This window comes from Peromyscus eremicus, chromosome 2 (assembly GCF_949786415.1).
Source record: "Peromyscus eremicus chromosome 2, PerEre_H2_v1, whole genome shotgun sequence".
Classification (NCBI taxonomy): domain Eukaryota; kingdom Metazoa; phylum Chordata; class Mammalia; order Rodentia; family Cricetidae; genus Peromyscus; species Peromyscus eremicus.
Genome location: NC_081417.1, coordinates 76505825 through 76524536, shown reverse-complemented (window position 1 = coordinate 76524536; position 18712 = coordinate 76505825). Strand labels below are relative to the sequence as shown.

The 18712-nt window shown below is 51.5% G+C and overlaps 1 protein-coding gene across 2 annotated transcripts in view; it reads left to right on the top strand.

The window, feature by feature from the left end:
- Positions 1-655: 655 nt before the first annotated feature.
- Ptpn3 (protein tyrosine phosphatase non-receptor type 3) overlaps positions 656-18712 on the top strand; it is a 122276-nt gene continuing 104219 nt past the window's right edge. Inside the window, exon 1 of one of the 2 annotated variants that reach the window (XM_059254387.1) lies at positions 656-873. The gene's annotated coding sequence lies outside the window, so the exon portion shown is untranslated. Of the gene's footprint in view, positions 874-1111; positions 1185-18712 lie in introns of those variants that run through there. The other variant, XM_059254388.1, reaches the window with a different exon arrangement.

Below are 18712 nucleotides of genomic sequence, written 5' to 3'. Positions count from 1 at the left end.
ACTCCTTAAGGGGGGATCTAAGTCAAGAGAAACAGCCAGGAACCGACACCGTCTGCCCCTCTGCCCTCTTTCCCGTGTCATAGGCACAAAACGTGCGCTCCTTGTTGTGGGACTGGCTTTTCCGTCCCAGGAAAGCTTCCTCATTTAGTTGCATGACTGAATGGTATTTGTCACCTGATCCGGCTGTTCCACCAGCTCTCACCGGGCCACCCCCTAGCCTTCTTGCCCGGCTCTTTTTCCCTGTTCTTAAGAATTTATCACCTCATACACTGCGTTGTTTGCGGACCTGTTGTTTGTTGCGAGAGACTCCCTTCCAAACTCCCAGCAAGGGAACAGGATTTGTGTCTGTATATTAAGTGTGAAGAACGTAAGTAACTGTTAAACGGATAAGTGATACATGCTTAGAAGGCGATAACGGACGTGGAGTGTGGACAAGAGGCCAGGTCTAGTTTAGAAAGGTAGCCAGAAAGGCCTCTCCTACGAAAGGTACCTGTGCGGTGAGAGGGCGCCGGGCACCAGCAAAGCTGGGGAAAAGACGTCCTACCCCAAGGGAAAGGCAGTGCAAACGCCCCGAGGCGAGTCAAGTTCAGAGGGTGTGATGGAGAGGAAAGTGCACTCAGAGCGCAGGAAGGCAGGTGTGGGAGGAGGCGGAAGAGGCCGGCAGGAACGCCCGCCAGCTAGGGGCCCTGCAGGCCTTGGGACCAGCTAACCCACTTAGCGTCCTCGGACCCGCCAAGGAGCACTGCGCTGGAGTCAGCGCGACCCCCAACTCAGCCACGGAGCCCGGTGCAAGCTCGCTGTCATTTCAAAGATTCACTGAGCGCCAAGCCCTTGCCCTCCCTAGGCATGCAATCCCGGGGAGCCAGGCACACAGTAGGTGTTCAATAAATGCTTAAGGTATGAATGGCGGCGTGCGTGAGCCGGGGTCTCGGAGGTCTGGGGGAGTTCGGCAGGTGGCCCGCGGGGGCGCGTGGCAGGGTCTCCCGAGCCTGCCCCGGGCCCGCCCCTGTCCCGGGTCCCCCGCCCCGCGCGCGGGCCCGTCGCGGCCACAGCCGGGCCGGCGGGAGCCGCCCGCGGGCTGCACTGGGCATGCTCAGACGGCGGCCAGGTCGCGGCGCGAGCGAGCTTCCGCGCCGCCCGCCCGCGCGACCTACCTGGGCGCCCGGCGCCCCCGGATGCTGCAGGTATGGGCGGCTGAGACCTCCGCGGGGCGGGCTGGGGCGCAGGCTGAGGCGATCGGGGACACTCGGGGCGCCACCCCACCCCCACCCCGCCCGGGGCGCGGCGGACACGCGGGAGGACTAGCGGGAGGGCTGGCAGCCCCGGGTCCCCGCGCCACGTCGGGCATCCGGGGGTGGGGGGGGTGGGGGGAGGCCGCAGGCCCGGATCACCTGGCCGGGCTGGGGCGGGGCGCGGGCGGGGGCGGCGCAGGACTGGGCGTTCAGGACTCGGCGGCGCGGGCGTGGGCGTGCGCTCCAGACTAGCTGAGCTCTGGGCCCCGCGCCGCTCTATCCGCAGCCCAGCCGAGGGGGCGCACGGCCGCGGTGGTCCAGTCCTGCGCGGCCCCCGAGGCTCGCACCCCCCTCTGGGGGGGGGCAGATTCCCTTCCCGAAAGATGGCATTTCCTGGGCCTGGCACGAACTCCAGCGCCAAACCAATCCGCCCCGTTCCGCGGGCGACCGGGTGGCTTCTCTGTTAACTTGCGGTGGCACTGCTGCGTCGTGCGGAGAGAGAACGCTCCCCGGAAGCCCTCGCCCCCGGTTGCTGCCTCCCAAACTTATTACGGAACTTGCGGGTTGCCTTTAAAAAATTCATGAGAAGTTAAGACAACTTGGCACCTGGGTGTCCGTGAAGGTGCAGGGAGCTTCTGGTTGGGAAATGAGAGACCTAGCTAGGTTCAAGTTAGGCTCTTCCCCTTGGCCAGCTGGTGACCTTGGACGAGTCGTTTAACCTCTCTGATCCTCTATTTCCTCCCTTGCATGCAGGCGGTAATAATGCCCACCTCGCCTGGTTGGTGGTGGATTAAGTAGGATAAATGATGTGGAGGTGTTTGGCTCCGTGCCCAGCACAAAGCAAGCGAGCAGTTGGCGTGATGTGATTTTAATTCAGTTAGAGACCCTCGTGGCTCCCATTTCGTCAGGAAATTAGAATTAGGCAAGCATTTTCGGAGCCTGTGTTTGTGCCCAGGAGAATGTCTGCCGAGGCTTTGGAAAAGCAACCCAACAGAGCAGTGGTGAGCAGAGAGCCTCTCATTTAAAGGCAGTCTGGAGTTCAGAAACTCCAGAAGTTGACACTTGGGTCTCACTTACAGAAAGAGCTATTTTTGCGAGGTGATCCGTCTTGCAAACGTGGAAGCCGATGAATTGGAAAGCCTGGTTGGGAAGCTGCCTATGCTGCAAAGCTCCCAGGCCTAACCTTAAGCACTTGGATCAGGGTCAGTCAGCTTTGCGCCTTCTTTGCGGTGGGTGCCCCTTGTGCATCATGGGGTGCAGAGCAGCCTCCCTGGTCTTTGCTCAGTTGGTTCTAGCAGCAGCCCCTTCCTGTGCTAACCAGGAATGCCTCCATGTATTGTCTGGGTTGAAGTGACTCCCCCCCAGTAGACTCATTCGTGATAACCTCTGCTTTCTGTCTAGCCTGGGTTATCTGAGAATTTCATCTGGGGCCTTTTATGATAATATCGAACCTTTGCAGTTAGAGTCGTCTGGTGTCTACGGATCATCTCATTTCGGTTTTACAGTTCTGCTGTGGAGGTTGGTGTCACTCCCGTTTTAGACAGGAGGGAATTGAGGTTCTGGGCGGGCACCTGTACTGTCCTGAGCATGACTGGGATGGAGGAACCCAAGGCTTCTTGGTTCTAGGGGCAGGGCTTTTTCTTCCGGAGAAGACTGCCTTGTGTGGTGTGGGAAGACCTCACATAAGATGTCTCTCCTGATGATTAAATCAAGATCTAGACTGTATTGAAAACTGGGAGCCTTGCTGAGATTGACTAGTTGAAAATTAACAACGGTTAAGCTATTATCTGACAGGGAATAGGCCATTCTAGTTAAATATTCTAGTATATGAGCACTCCCATAAATCCCCACATACAGTTAATGGAATACCGATCTGTCGAGAATTAGAATAGAATAAGACTTGCCTAATACTCTGTATTGATCTGAGTTGTCTCTGGTGATGTATCTTCTCCAAAGACTAGTGTATGCAAATGAGACATGAATGGCGGACTGGAGGTCAGGTTACTGAGGGCATTGGGAAGAGCTGAGGCGTGCCTTTGAGCAGATGTTTCTGTTTGGCCGCAGCGGGGCTGTGGGTAGGGAAGCATGGTGAATAGGCCAGGGGACCCCCCCCCCCACACACACACACACAGCCTGGAATCCAGATTGTACTTCCCTCCAGCTCAGGCCAGATCCTAGTGTGGTTCTGGGCTCCCAGCTTACCTAGGAGCCAAATCAAAGATCCCAGCTTGAAGCCTTCATTTTATCTGATCTCATAGCAAAGGTATGATAGCTTTTAAAATGCTTGCTGAGGTCTCAACTCCCTGCCAGTGAGACAAGGTTGTAGGCTAATCATATCCCAGGAAGAAGTTTGAGTTCTAGGTTGGTATTCGGTCTCAGTCCTAGGATGGTAACTGCTCTCAGTTTTTGTTGGCTGTGACTTGAAAGTTTAATTACAGTGTTGTGCCCCACTCCCCAACACACACACACACACACACACACACACACACACACACACACACACACGAGGACTCGTTGTGGCCTTCCCAGCTACATTGAGATCCGTGAACACAAGAGGCACTCTTTTCTAGAATGTGTATAACCTGCTGGAGGGACCGGAAGACATGAACACCCTCTTTCCTTCCAGTTCCAAGGGACTGGCATGTTGGGAAGGGACTGGTGATTTGCGGTCCCCTCTCTTGACCATAATCGCAGGGCTTACCTTCCTGCAACAGTGGGTCCGTTCCTGGAAAGCAAAGGCTGGCCCTCTTTCTGTCCCGCAGGCTCTGGCAGGGCTGGAATGCTGATGGTATTCTGCATCCCCGAGCCTGGCTGAGCTGGGGGGTGTGGGGGTCCACCCCCTTCTACCTTTCCCTATACTGCAGCCGAGAAAGGATTGGATCATGTGCATACTGCTCATGTCTGGGTCCAGTGACTTCAGCCCTGATTTTACAGAGGTCTCCTGTCTTTCGGCTGAGGAGACCCAGTGAAGCTCTTCGTAGGCCCCTGGCTGAAATCGGATCTGGCCGTGACTTCTGGGAACCTCTACCTCCAAGTTATCTGTTACCCCAAGGCCCTCATAAGTGCAGGTCCAATAGCAAATGCTATTGTTATTGTTGTTGTCCTTAAGTCTATACTGTGTGTCAGGCCCTACTGCCGCCAGAGCTGGAAGCTGATCTGGGCGGCAAAAGTGTGCACAGTGGGGTTGTGTGTCTCCACCGGCCCACCTATCTCATAAGGGGCACTAGGGGTGGCAGCCACGCGTCCATCCTGTGTTAGTTTTTCTCATTGCTGGGACCTGACAAACGCAGCTCAAGTAGGGACGGTTCGTTTGGGCTTCCACATCATAATTCGTGACGGCAGGGAAGTCAGGACTGCAAGAGCTTCTGCTCTCTGGTCACCCTGGATCCACCACAGTCAGAAAGCAGAGAGAGATGGCCGACCCCCTGTGTTTTGCCCAGTTCCTCCTTTTTATGTAGTCTGGGACCCTGGGTCATGGGATGATGCCAGCTACAATGTGAGTGGTCTTCCCACTTTAATTAAACTGATCTATCCAATGCCTGGCAGTCAGGCTGGCCCCCTGTGTGATTTGAGATCCTGTCAAGTTCAAGGTCATTATTAAGTGCCAGGAATGGTTGCCAGGAAATACACAGGGATGGGTATGTCTTATTACTTGCGTTACGCCTCCAAGGTAGTTGGCGTTCAGAGTAATTGGGGTGCTCCCTGGTTGCTGAGTAAGGCAGGCCTGGCCATGTGTAAGGCTAAGTGCTGATTTGTCTTTCTTCCCTCTGCATTGGAGTACTTTGTACCAGAGATGCCTCTGGGGGTCTCTTATTCCAAATTGATATGGCCACCAGGCGCTGCTTGAGTGCCTAGGCCTCACCGCTCTCTAGCCTTGCTGCCTCCCCAGGAAGGCTGCATGGAAGGCAGCTGAGGGCCGAGCCCATCTACCCTCCATGTGTCTGTCCCTCAGTGGCTGAGGCTCCCAGTGGTGGAGCCATCTTTGGCTGTAGCCAACAGAAGTGCCTGCTGGGCAGCTACCAAACCGGAGATCACAGGGAGTCCTGATGGCCATGGGTTGTTCTCCCTGACGCTGGGTCAGTAGAACTCTGCTGACAACACCTTCGGAACCAAAGACTGGGCTCTCTCCTGTGAAAAAGAATGTTGGAGCAGGCGCTCTGAAGGAGGAGGCCCAGGAGGTGTTTGGATGTTGAGAGAGTGGAATTTTTGAGGCAATGTGATGGTTTATGTGGAAAGTTAGGACACAGCTTTAGAACTGGGATAGTTCTGGAAACTGCAAGCACCTAATAAACTGTCAGTATACACGTGTTTTTTTTTTTTTTTTTTTTTTTGGTTTTTCGAGACAGGGTTTCTCTGTGTAGCTTTGGTTCCTGTCCTGGATCTCGCTCTGTAGACCAGGCTGGCCTCGAATTCGTAGAGATCCTCCTGCCTCTGCCTCCCGAGTGCTGGAATTAAGGGTGTGCGACACCACCGCCCAGCTGTATACACGTGCTTTGACCAACGTGTAAGTGATGGGTTTTCAGTGCTACATCTCTGGTTCTGAAGCACGGGGTCCCTCTCTGCCTCTAAGACTTAGTAACTCCCATTTCACAGATGCATTGAACAAACAAGGCTGAGAGATGGCAGTGACTTCCCAGAAGACCCCACAGCAACATGGTGGGGACTTGAACCCGCATCTGTCCCCTAGAGTGAATATTCACCTGTAAAGCAAAAAATCATCACAGAACTTAACTTCTCTTAAACAGGCTTTCTTAAATGAGCTAAGGAGCCACTGAAATCTGAGACAGTGAAAGTGATTCCCCCTCCCGCCCCGCTTTGGTTTTGGGCTCTTGGAGTCACTGCTCAGTTGCTGGGTGCTGTGTGGAGGCCCACTCCCCAGTTAAGCCAAGGGTTCCCTTCCTCAGGTTCTGGAGGGCTTTGCTGGCTGCGTGCTGTGTTTATGAGCTGAGATGGGCGTGGGCGTGGGGTGGAGCCCTGGCTTCTGTACCCTCCTCCTTTAGATGAGTCAGCTTTGAGGGCCAGACCAGTGAGCAGCAGCTCCCTGGCGGCCATCCCCTGCCCACTCTGGGCACACGGCTTGACCCTCTCACCCCCGGCATCCCCTCCCTGTGTCTGGTTGGCAAATGAATGCGTGTGGTTGTAGAACATTGCAGTGTCTGGGGGCAGGAGAAACAGGCAGACGGTGCTTCTTCAAGAAGCAGCTGTCACCACCACCACGGTGGCCTCCACATGTCCTGTCACCCGTCCAGTCTTTTCCCTGTAGCCAAAGGTCCCAGTGCTCCTCGAGTAAGGACAGATCCAGTCTCAGTTCTTCCCTCGGCCCCCATGCACCTACTCTGTGGTCTTGAGCTTGCAGCTCTGCCTCACACAGTCCTGCAGCCTGGGACTGACGGGGCTGGCCAATGGCTTCCTTCCACCAGGGTCAGCTCGGCCCTGGCCTTTAGCTTGGAACGTTCAGTCCACCACAGCCTTGCCTTGACAGGCCTTTTCACACTGGTGATTCTGTGGTTATTTAGTGTAGTTTGTTTTAGTACCTGTGTCCCCGTGTGGGCTGGGAGCCCTGCTGCCAAGTCAGGCTAGATCTCAGTCCCTCCGTCTTCCTCCCCCTCCCTTCCTCCCCTCCCCCGCCCTCCCTCCTTCCCTCCCTCTTTTCTCTGAGCTTTGGTTTTAACTTTATTCTGACCTAAAGAAAAGTTTCAAGAACACCACGAAGAACTCCCGTGTCCTCTCGCCCACATCCCCCAGCCCCCATTACCACTTTATCCCATTTATCATAACCTCCTGTGTGCATTCTTTTTCCTCAAACCATTTGAGGACCACTGATAGGCTCTTCCCCCTAATATATGTATTTCCTGAAAGCAGTCACATCCTTTGACATAACCACAGTACACGTTTTATTTCACTTTTTAGTTAGCATACAAAAATCACAGGTTCTTAACCTTCCCGTACACTTGCCTTTTGCTCGCATTAGCCCCTACCACCCTCCCTTCGCCTCCTCCCTTCTGCTGCTGGTGTCTTTTCCTCCCCACACATAGTCCCTCTTCTGCTTTCATAGTTTCACCTGTGTGTGCACACATGTTCATGCTTGTGCGTGTGTGTAGAGAAAGATTTATATATGAGAAAAAGGATATTTCATTGTATACATTTTCCTTTTTTGATTCTGAGATGGGGTCTTATGGAGGCCCAGCCAACCTCAATCTTTTTTTTTGTTTGTGTTTGTTTGTTTGTTCGTTTGTTGAGACAGGGTTTCTCTGTGTGGTTCTGGATGTACTGGAACTACCTTTATAGACCAGGCTGGCCTCGAAGTCACAGAGATCCACCTGCCTCTGCCTCCCTCGTGCTGGGATTAAAGGCGTGCGCACTGCCCTGCCAACCTCAATCTTTATATGCCGTTGAGGATTTCAGGTGGGAGCCAGCACATGCAGTATTTGTCCTGGTAGAACCCAGAGCTTTATGCTTGCTAGACAAGCGTACTACCATACCAACCTCATCCCCATCCCTTTCCTCCATCCCTATGACTTTTAGACTCACAAAATTAATAGTTCCAGTACTGCTGCCTCGTCTGTAAAGCTTATTTTTTGTCCCTTGCCTCACTTATGTCCTTTGTGGAGCAAACGAGTGTGGCATGCTCAGTGTGGAATGCTCGTTATCATGTCTCTGTGAGAGCCATTTCAAGTAGACCAGTTCGCCAGCTTGCCTGTGACCTTGGCATTTTTGCTGTGCCCAGGTCAGTCACTTTGTCACAGGTCCTTCAACTTGGGCCTTTCCATTTTGACTCACTGTTGCATGCCTAAAGTCAGGCACAGGGCATGGACAGTCCAGGGTTCTCAGTAAACACTTGATGAGTTTGGAGGGGAGTTACACAGTGGTGGGAAGCGAAGCAAGTGTCCTGGCTTTCTGCATCCCCAACCTTTGCCTTGCTGAAGAATGTTATTTGCTGTAATCTTATAAATAGGTTCCAATACTTCTCTTTTTATCATATCTTTACACCCCAAAAGGGTGGGATAGTTGATAGAAATTCCCAACACGCCCCCACGGTCGGGCATGGTCGCGCATGCCCAGTGGGACACTTAGTCATTTCTGCCTAGTCATTTTCAGGTCAATCATCCTGCATGACCCAGGACCCCGTGGCCACGTGGTTGTGTAAAGCGTGCAGGAAGCTCACAGCGCAACCATGTGATCTATGCACATGCGTGGAATAGCCACGTGGGCCTGTGCGCAGGCGCAGCTCAGCCTTTATAAGCCGGGGCCATGATTCCCCGGTCCCCTTCACACACGTGTCTTTCCACAGGCCTGTGCACATCTGTCCCTCTCCTCATCTTAATAAAACTCTTGTTAGTGGATTCTGTCGTGTTTCGTGACTTTTCCTCGCAGGGTAAGAGCGCCGATAAAAACCAACAATAGCAAGCCTACTGTTGGCACAAGCACCCTCAGTAATGGGTTGGCAGGTCGATTGGAGAGGCCAGAGGTATACTTGATGAGAAAGGAGATCACTCTGGAGGTTCCTCTACCTCAAAAATAGCATCCTCCAAGTGCACCTTTGACTTCTCTGAATTTGGGGCTCAAGCATATCATCCAAACAAGAACCTCTTGAGAGTGAAAGGGCGTGTTGTAAATAACTACACCTGATTGGCAGGCCTCAGCTGGGCCTACTCTAGGTACATAAGTGCATGTGTTCAATTTAACCAATTGTGACTTTGAGGTTGAGATCAGACCAGCCTAGCAAACCTCCCGGCATAGAAGTCATCCATCTGGATGAAGACAAAAACCCATCGATGTTCTTGGCATTGCCTCGGGGCTCTGTGTGTTCCCTGCTTTGGTCCTCCTACACCTCTGTGGTCACTCTGTTCCTGGATGTGCCCTTCCCAAGCTCTTCCTGTCATGGCCTCTTTACAGCCCCCACTTTACTTTGCTCTTTTCTTGCCTGGTACCTCACTGCAAACTCAGACTGGATGGAGGAGCAGGGCAGGTGTATGATACAAGGCCTCAAGGAGAAGTGTGCCAGGCCTGCTGCCCCCTTCCCCCTGCCCCTACTGAGCAAATTCCAGTAGAATTCAAAGGGCAGATGTGTACGCAAGGCCTCCCGTCTCCCTCGAGGAGGGTTTCTTTCTCCAACCGCGCACAGTTCTGTGACCAGATCCATTGGCAGAGGCGTGCAAGCAGGTGGTACTGGGGACCTAGTCACCAGCGACTGGGTATTCGATGCCCAGTCGGTACAGACGGGTTTGAATGCAGAACAACCAGGCAGGAAGCCAGCCTAGAAAGGTCCTAGTGGCAGTGTGGTCCAGGGCTGTGTATCAGGAAGTCTGGGTTCCCAGTGTTACATGCGCACAGGGCAGGGACAGGTCCATGCAGTCAGGTCCTTTGTGTATTTGCACCCCCTAAGAGAACACTACCCAGAATTCCTGGGTTCAAAAGGACCGTTGGGTGGAAATGGGAAGTTCCACAGCTATTTTCTGGAAAGCTGGCTAGGTGGTCTTCAAGAATCATTTAGGGAAGCACGATTTGATCTCAAAATGAAAAAGTACAAATAGAAGGCTGGGCCTGTGACACAGTGGCAGAATGATTGCCGGGCATGTGCAAGGCCCTGGGTTCAACACCTTAGGACTACAGAAAACCAAAACAAAACTTCTATATATTTTAAAAAAAAATGTCCTTTTCCCAAGCCCAGAGAGGCAAAAACATTTAGCTTTGAGTCTCCTTTTACAGGACAAAATGTCACAGTGTCAAAACTTAAGGGGACCTTAAGGCAACCTTACCTTGCTCCCTTCTCTTATAGATGGAGGTCCTAATGGGCTTTGACTTTCTCAAGGGCATTCAGACACATAGCAGAGGCTGGAACCCACATCTGAGTTCCCAGCCCCCAGGTCTTGGGTGTATTCTTAGGTCTGCTCCAATGGAGCATATCGACAGGCTGTATAGTTTTATTATTTGTTAATAGCCTTTGGCATTTCTCTTACCACACAAATAAGTTTGCTGTTGCCTTTGGAGCAGTTAGACATTTCTTGTTCTTTTATATAGAAGCTGTTAGGCTGGTGGGATTTTTTTTTTCCTTTTTCACATATATTTGTAAAGGTTGTATAAAACTTTCCATTGACTCTCTGTAGTCTGTGTTTCTCAAATTCAGAACATCGGAATCCCCTGGAGGACTTGTAAGACTCAGGCTGCCGGACCACATTCTCTAAGCTCTGTTGCTCTGACTCAGATCCTTGGTGGGCCAGAGCATTTTCATTGCTGCTGGCTTTGTGGACGCCACTGATCGTCCCTTGAGAAGCTATGCTAGAGGAGGCGATGGGTGAAGTTGATGGCTGTGACCGTGCAGGCAGCTGGCTCTCCCGGGTGGGCCTTCTTGGCTCAGATTGGTTCACCCCCCAGCCTTGACCTCTACATTCTCCTCAAGACTTCCCCACTTCTCCAGGTCACCCCAGCACCTCTGCCTCTTGCCCTGGAAGGCTGGAGGCGTTGGAAGGAACATCCTCATCTTCCCTGCTTGTCTTCATCTTCTGGCTCCGCTCCCCTTGCTTTCTGTCTGTCCTTCAGTCTGAGAAGAATAAATGTGTCCGCTGTGGACTTCCACCTTTTTTAACCGATCACCACCTGAAGGAGAAAAGGCCCCTACCCGCTTCCTGCCAGGTCTCTGCCCAGCTTCTCTCTTTACCACCAAGCATGTTGGAGGGACAGTCAGCAGAAACTGAGAAAGAGTGGTTCTCTTTCCACATTCCACAGACTTGCCATTCAATTTCAAATAAGATTGGTTTCTTTGTTTATTTGTTCCTATAATGAAGGAAAGGCCTCATTAAAAAAAAAAAAAAAAAAAAATTGGTGGTTAAAAAAAAAACAGCACAGGTTAGAATTTTCCATTTGGCCATTTTCAAGTGTCCAGGTTAGGGGCGTTAAATGGTTAAATGCATTCGCACTATTGTAGAGTGGTCACCGCCATCTGCAGAACTCCACATCTCACCCTTGAGAGTAGACACCCATTAAATGACAGCTTCCTGTGTACCTCTCTCTGAAGCTCCCACGACCGCCACCCTCATTTCTGTCTACGGATTTGACTGCTCTGAAATACTTCAGCTCTGTTCCTTTACTGGTGTCACTTAGCATATGTGAAATCAAGCCAGGCATGGTGACACCCATCTTTCATCCCAGCACTTGGGCTGCAGAGGCAGGCGGATCTCTGTGAGTTTGAAGCCTGCCTGGGCTACAGAGCCCGCTCCAGGCCAGCCAGGGCTGCAGAGTGAGGTCTCAAAAACAAAACAAGAAAGTGAAATCAAGCTTCCTCCATTGTTGTAACACATGTCGTATCTCCTTTAAAATACTGAATACTGTTCTGTTGTGGGTTTTGTTTATTGCTTATCCACGGACGGACAAGTGGGTCGATTCTGCCTGTTGACTGTGGCAATACTTCTGGAAGCACGGGAGTGCAGGCAACACCATTCTGATTAACTTGCCTTCTCAGGTGCATAGTGAGGCATGTATATAGCAGCCACACCCTGCCGTTCAACCGATACTGCCTGCCATTGCCGGGACGGCCATGTTCTGTTCTCTTGTTAAAACCAGGGCCTGCTTCTCATGTGTGAGCCCGTTTCTCATGTGTGGGCGACCGTGTGGAAGGCACTGTCTATGGTAGGGCTTCTGCAATGCTGTTCTCCTCTACCCCAGCCTGCTTGGCTTCCCCCCTGACGTGCGTTCCTCTGTCCCCTTTTCTCCCTGTCCCGGAGGCCTTCCTGTGTCAGCAACCTAGTCCTGTGGTGCTCTCAGGTGTGAGCCTTTGGCTTGGTCAGCACTGGGCGTTTCTGGTCTTGGATATGTCACTCACTGCTGAGCATCTCCCCATGTGGGTCCCCAAGTCCTTCTCCAGCATGTCCAAAGCAGCTCACCACCTTCTTTCTTCAGAAATGTCCTGTTGCCCAGTGTGGTGACAGACACCTTTAATTCCAGCGTTCCAGAGACAGAGGCAGGTGGATTGATGGTAGCTAGTTCAAAGCCAGCCTGGTCTACATAGTGAGTTCCAGGCCAAGAAGGGCTACATGGTGAAAGCATGTCTAAAAAAAAGTCTGCCAGCGTCTAAGAACTTTGAAGTCACCTGTCTCTGGTCCTGACACCTGTCCTGGACAGATCTTTCTCTACCCCACCCTTCTTCCACCCCTTTCTCAAACCAGCTTTTCCCCAACACTTCCCCTTTTTTCTCCCTTTGCCGACAGACAGTCCCCTATGCACCCTCAGACCCCTCCTTACTATTGCCCCCCAGAAAATGTTCCCCCCCAAAAGCATATGGGCCAGTCTCCTCCTCTACAGGCTGTGTGTGAGCTGGTGACATCTGTCCTTGCCTTCTGTGGCCTTCCCCCAGCACCTCAAACCACAACTCCAAGCCAGGCTTCCCCAGCTTCCATGTTTTAATGGAGATGCTCATTCCCTTGGGGCTTAGTTGAGTTCTATATTCTTTTTTCCAGAAAGTTCCCAGAAGATGCTGAGATATGGCCTACTTACCACCAGCAGTTGGCACAGGTGGACTCTAGGACTCGCCTGTTTCATAAGGTGCTGCAGACCTATTTTCAGGCTATTAGTTTGCTAGAATTCTTGTGTGTGTGTGTGTGTGTGTGTGTGTGTGTGTACGCATGTATGTTTGTGTAGGGCTTTGTGCATGTGTGCTTGAATATGCATGCATAAGCATGCATGTAGAGGCCTGAAGTTGATGTCAAGTGTCTTCCTTAATCACTGACCACTTTATTTATTGAAATACGGTCTCACTGAACCCTGAGGTTACCACTTAGGGCTAGTCTGGTGTGGTGGTTTGAATGAGAATGGATCCCATAGGTTCATATATTTGAATGCGTGGTCCCCAGTTGGTGGGACTGTTTGGGAAGGATTAAGAGGTGCTGCCTTGTTACAGAGGTATGTCATTAGGGAAGGTTTTGAGGCCTCCAAAGACTCCTATGATTTCCAGCGCTCGCTCTCTCTCTCTCTCTCTCTCTCTCTCTCTCTCTCTCTCTCTTTCTCTCTCTACCTGTGGCTGTGGATCAGGATGTGAACTCTTAGCTGTTACTTTGTTCCCACATCATGGACTCCAGCCCTCTGAAATCATAAGCCAAATTAAATGCTTTCTTTTATAAGTGGCCTTGGTGTGGTATTTCATCACAGCAATAGAAGCCAGATGGTGCTGAGAATCCCTGTCTGTGCTTCCCCAGTGCTGGGGTTACAAGTGGCCGCTATGCCTGTGAATGTTTTGTATGGGTGTAGGGATCCAAACTCCAGTCCTCACACTCATAGGACAAAGGCATTAACCTCTGAGCCATCTCCCCAGCCCCTGCAAGGATCCTTAGGTTTTGTGTTGTAATTCTAACCTTTCCATCTTACATAAAGTTGATCTTACACGGCTGCAGTCAGGAAGGCAGATTCCTAACCTCAAAGACGTTATTTTCTTAGCCATAGGCCTCAGGCATGGAAGGTCTGTGGGTTGAGCCTCTTTGAAAGGGGCACCCTCTTACTCAGCTCTGCCCCCAGGACCCAGCATGTCAGGGAGATGGGCTTCTAAGGCTATTGGTGGGAGGAGTGAGCAGGAGTGCCCCAGGGTCTCCTGGGAAGAGGTGAATGTAGGAACAAGATTCCAGGTGGGAAGACTGCTTGGCAGGGGTGCTGTTCTGGGGAAGATGCTCTGCAGTCATGCAAGAGAGAGAGAGGCCTGACACTGGGTCTTTTGAGCCTCATTCTAATTGAGAAGCCAGCTGCAGGGAGCCAGATGTTCTGGCTGGTTCTGGAGTGGGGGTTCCGGAGGGCTGTGGACTGTGGGAGGTTGAGCAGGCAGCAGACGGGGCTCTGTACACCTGGGAGCTGGAGCGTGGTGGCGGGGAGTGTTAAGTTCCAAGTGGGGACCTTGGAGTGGTTGGTTGAGGAAATGAGGTGGATGGCAGAGAGGGGGGCTCCCCAAACTTCATTACCTTCCTGACCCCCTCCCTCCTGTCCTTGAAGCGTTTTTTGCGTCTGGCCTCCTCCGCTTCCTGAACAACCCTCTCCTCTTCTAAGTCCCAGCCAGGCGATTGTCCCCACCGAAATTCACGTGTCTCTTCTCAGTGCCGAGCTGTCGCTCAGCAGAGTAGGCCGTGCTCAGTTGGGATGCACAGTGTTGTGTGAGCATCATCAGTTGTGAGCCTGAGCAGGCAGACTCTACCCACACCCTCTATGACCCCAGCTGAGCCCCTAATCGCTGTTTACTGTTCGGCACATGAGGCATGACAGTGACACCCCGACTTCATGAGGTCACATGAGGGTCCCTGGCGGCACAGTGGTACATGCTGGTTACTCCAGCATTGCCGGTTGTCAGTGTCCGCTTGTTGTGTGGTATTTGTCTCGTGTGGTTTGAGCCAGCAGCCTTAAGGATGGAGAAGGCTGTAGTTTGTGCTTGCTGCCTGAACTGTGGAGGCTAGCCCTTAGCTCCTTGCGTGGATGGTGACAGCTACCAAAGATGGCAGCTAGCCCCAGAGAGGAGGAAGCTGAAGATCCAAGGAGCTGGCATCGAGGTCATAGCAGAGCCTCCTCAGCTTTGCTGAGAATACGGCATATGTGGATTTGCCAGGCCTGGAGTGGGACTCAGAAGTCTTCATTTCTATTAGGCGCCTTCTGATTCTAAACTGTTGGTTAGAGATCACCCTTAGTGGTTTGGAGCTTGCTTTATGGAAGTGAGAACTGTAGAGCATACAGTACTAAACACTAGTATACTATGGATTTTCCTGACTGTCCATACCTAGGTTACTAACCTATAAATTAAGCACAGTAAGAGATTAAGAACTAAAAATAAAATAGAAACTGTAACAGTGCACATTGTAATAAAAAGATATTTAGCTAGGTGTGGTGGCACACGCCTTTAATCCCAGGACTTGGGAGGCAGAGGCAGGTGGATCTCTATGAATTCAAGGCCAGCCTGGACTATGTAGTGAGACACTGTCTCAAAATAAATATGTAAGTTAAAAATTATGTAAGGGTTAGGGAGTGGGTAGTTCATTTGGTAGAGTGAGCTAGCGTGTCCAAAGCCCTGGATTGCATCACCAAGAATCCAGCATAAACCAAGGACGGTGGCACACACCTCTAATCCCAATGCTCCAGAGGGGGAGGCAGAGAAACCAGAAGTTCAAGGTCACCATCAGCTACATAGGCAGTTGGAGGCTAGCCTGGGCTACATGGGACCCTGTCTAAAAACAACACTGAAGAGCTATATAAAACTTATGAATTGAAAGCTTAAAGTATATAACTTGGTAGCAGCCCTGGGGTGCTGGGTTCCTACTATCGCCTACCAAAACATCCTACCAAAAACAACCGTTGTGAATTGTTTACTTCTAGAACTTTCCGTTTTATGTTTTCAGAGCTCCTTAATTCTAAGTACCTGAAACTATAGAAAGCCATATTCACCCGTGCTGAACACTCATCCTTACACTCAGCTCCTTAGTGGGACAGGAGGACTTGGATCTGGGGTCTGGCAGGTTCATTGGAGTGAAATTGTAAGTGATAATGTGTCAGTTCAGTAAGAGCCCCAGAGAGCTTTTGAGATTGCATGGGGTGACTTGATGGTGGTGACATGTATTCCTCAGGGTCGCCTCACAGTTTGGTTTCCCTTAGAAGGTGTTGTTTTCGGTCCCACTGAGCTGCGGTCATCTCCGGTCATCTCCGGAGGACAGCCCAGAAGCCAGTGGCACTGTCCCCTGTCTTTCAGCACTCACCACACCAAAGGTGACTGATTATTCCTGCCTTTGATTAGCAGGGCCTGAGAAAGCCCAGTACTCACTTCCCTAAGCACCTGCCCTGTGGCATCTTTGGCAGAGGAGGGCCTCATTAATGCCTGAGGCATTGTAGAGCAGGACCCAAGCAGAGTTCAGAAGGGGAGATGTGTCTGTCCAGTTCTGAGATCAGCAGGCTACCTGAGAACCCAGAGCTGAGTCAGGGAGAAACTGGGGTATGGAGTCAGCAGGCCCTTCAGTGAAAGCACCAGAGATATAATATACTAGAGGCCTCCAAGGGGCCAGGGCCTGCTGTGAATTCACTGAGCAGGTGGAGGGTCCACAGAAGGAATGGGAACTTAGGGGGTGAAGCCAGCAGTGTATGTGGGAGCCCAGAGCACATTTCTTTTCTGCTGTTTAGAAGATAGGCCCTAGGCCTAGGATCAGGTCTTTTACGCATGGGCCTTAGGGTGCAGGGCTCAGCGGCTCTCCCCCAGGCTATGGGAGCAGCATTTGGTATCAGCACCACCCAGGGAATGAGGGCAGAGCACTCCGGTTCCTAAGGGGGACTGGAATCTCTGCTAGGTTCCAGCATTTGCTACAGGCATAGAGCCGGGATGCAGGAGGAGGTCTGGCTTCTGAGGAGCCAGCTCTGGTGAGAGTGTCTGAAGGACTGTGGGGGCGGGACCTCGGGCCAGAGCCACCCCTGGAAGAGGAAGCCAGTCAGGCCGGTTGTAAATGGAAGGAAGGTGGGAGGTGTCAGGCAAGGGTGAGAGGATTAAGGTCTTAATCCCTGGGCACCCATAAAGCCTCAGGTGACAGCATTTCTTCCAAAGTTCTACCTGCTCGATTTTCTTTAAATTCATCATAGCTCCTTATGGAAAATCACACCATAGGAAATCACACCTGTAGCCCAGGATAGCTCTAAATTCCCTGTGTAGTCAAGGGTGACCTTGAACTCCTGACCCATGTGCCTCTCTAGCTCCTGAGTGCTGGGATTACAGGTAGGCACCCTAGCCACCACCACTGCCACCACCACCACCACCACCACCACCACCACCACCACCACCACCACCATCATGCCTGGTTCATTTTGTGAAATTTTCATGGCTCCTTGGTAGCTATCTAAGTTTGGGACCACACTTAAGTGGTCCCCAAAAGTTGGCAGTTAGCCTTTTCATTTTTAATTTTCAGTGTGGTAGATGTGGCCGGGAGGAAGAATTTTGCAGCTATAACCTTTCCCACGCCGGAGTGTTTCCTGGCAGTAGATTCCTGGGAATCACTTCCTGTAACCACCTTCTGGCTTCATTGCAGTGTGTTAAGGCTGACAGCCCTTCTCTCACGGTGTGGGGGTGTGGGCACAAGCCTCGTGTGGGTGAGATGGCCACTTAGTCACTCACACATGCATCTCACAAACATCTATTACGGGTAGAGATTTCATCTCCTGTGGCTAAGTCAATTGCCACCAACATCTTGAGCTTAACTGACAGATGTAGGAATGTTGGATTCCGCGTGATGTTCTGCCCTCCCTGTCGTGGTCACAACTCAGGGGTCCCAGACAGCCTGCAGGTCGAAAAGTAAGTGTGGGTGCCTGTGTGGCCACACCTGTGCATATGGAACTGCCTAGGTAACCTCTCCTGTTTGGTGGACTCATATAGACTTGAGTATGCTATCCTCTCTTCCATCCAGTTACTCATGTGCTAAGGGAGAAAAATAAAGTAGGGTTCTGGGCATAAGGAAAGACATAGAAGACCATATTGATAAGGTGAAATTTGAGCAGACACATGAGGGGAGGGAGAGAAACGGGTGACTGTAAAGAAGGGTGTCACAAGGAGAGGGAACAGCAAGCATGAACCCCCGAGGTCTATAAGCTTGGTGCAGGCTGGTAACAGTCAGGGCAGCTGTGTCTAGGCAGAGTGAGCTTGGTGAATGAAGGTGGACAGAAGTGGCCACAGCCAGATCATGCAAAGCCCTTGGATAGCCAAGGGAGATCTGGAAGCTGGGGTTCCCACCCTCAACCCTTGGAAGCAAGTCAGACCTATGGCATGGATCTTTCTTGCAAATCTATGTGGGTGAACACCTGGGCCCAGACTATGTTTGCTCCTGGGTAAGGTCCTGGGAGTTGAGGCCTGTTTGACTGCCCTTCAGTTCCTCATCCATGTGGTGAGGACCCAAGACAGGAAGCTGGTAAGAAGACGCTGAGCTTCCGAAGGCTGGGACAACCCCCCATCTGTCATTACTTAGGGGTGTTTATTCGATATTGTGTCATTTTAGGCTAGCCAGTGGGTGTGTGTAAACACCATGGTTTGATATTTAGTCTTTAATCTGTTTAGTTGATCAGATTTAACTTCCTTGCCAGGAAGCAGCCGGCTAGCCCTCTGCCTGCTGTGGGTGGTCATGTAGCAGTCAGGAATGTGAGGTGGAGGAAAGGGGAATACATGCTCTGGGATGGTTTTTCTACTCACAGTGGCTTACCCACAGTGGACTATTGATTGCATACTGAGGACTGGGGCCTGGGCCATGGGGCTGATCTTTACAAGCCCAGATCAGCCTTCATGTGTTAACTCTGCTTCATCCCCTATCTAAAAAAAATTAACTCAAAATACGTTTGATGACCTATGTGTAAAAGCTAAGGCCCCAAACCTCTCAGAGAAAGCCATAGAGATCAATCTTTATTGCTTTGGATTTAGCAGTGGGTTCTTGGCATATGATACCAAAAGCCCAAACCACAAAGGAAAAACTAGTACATTGAGTTCCATCAAAACCAAAGCT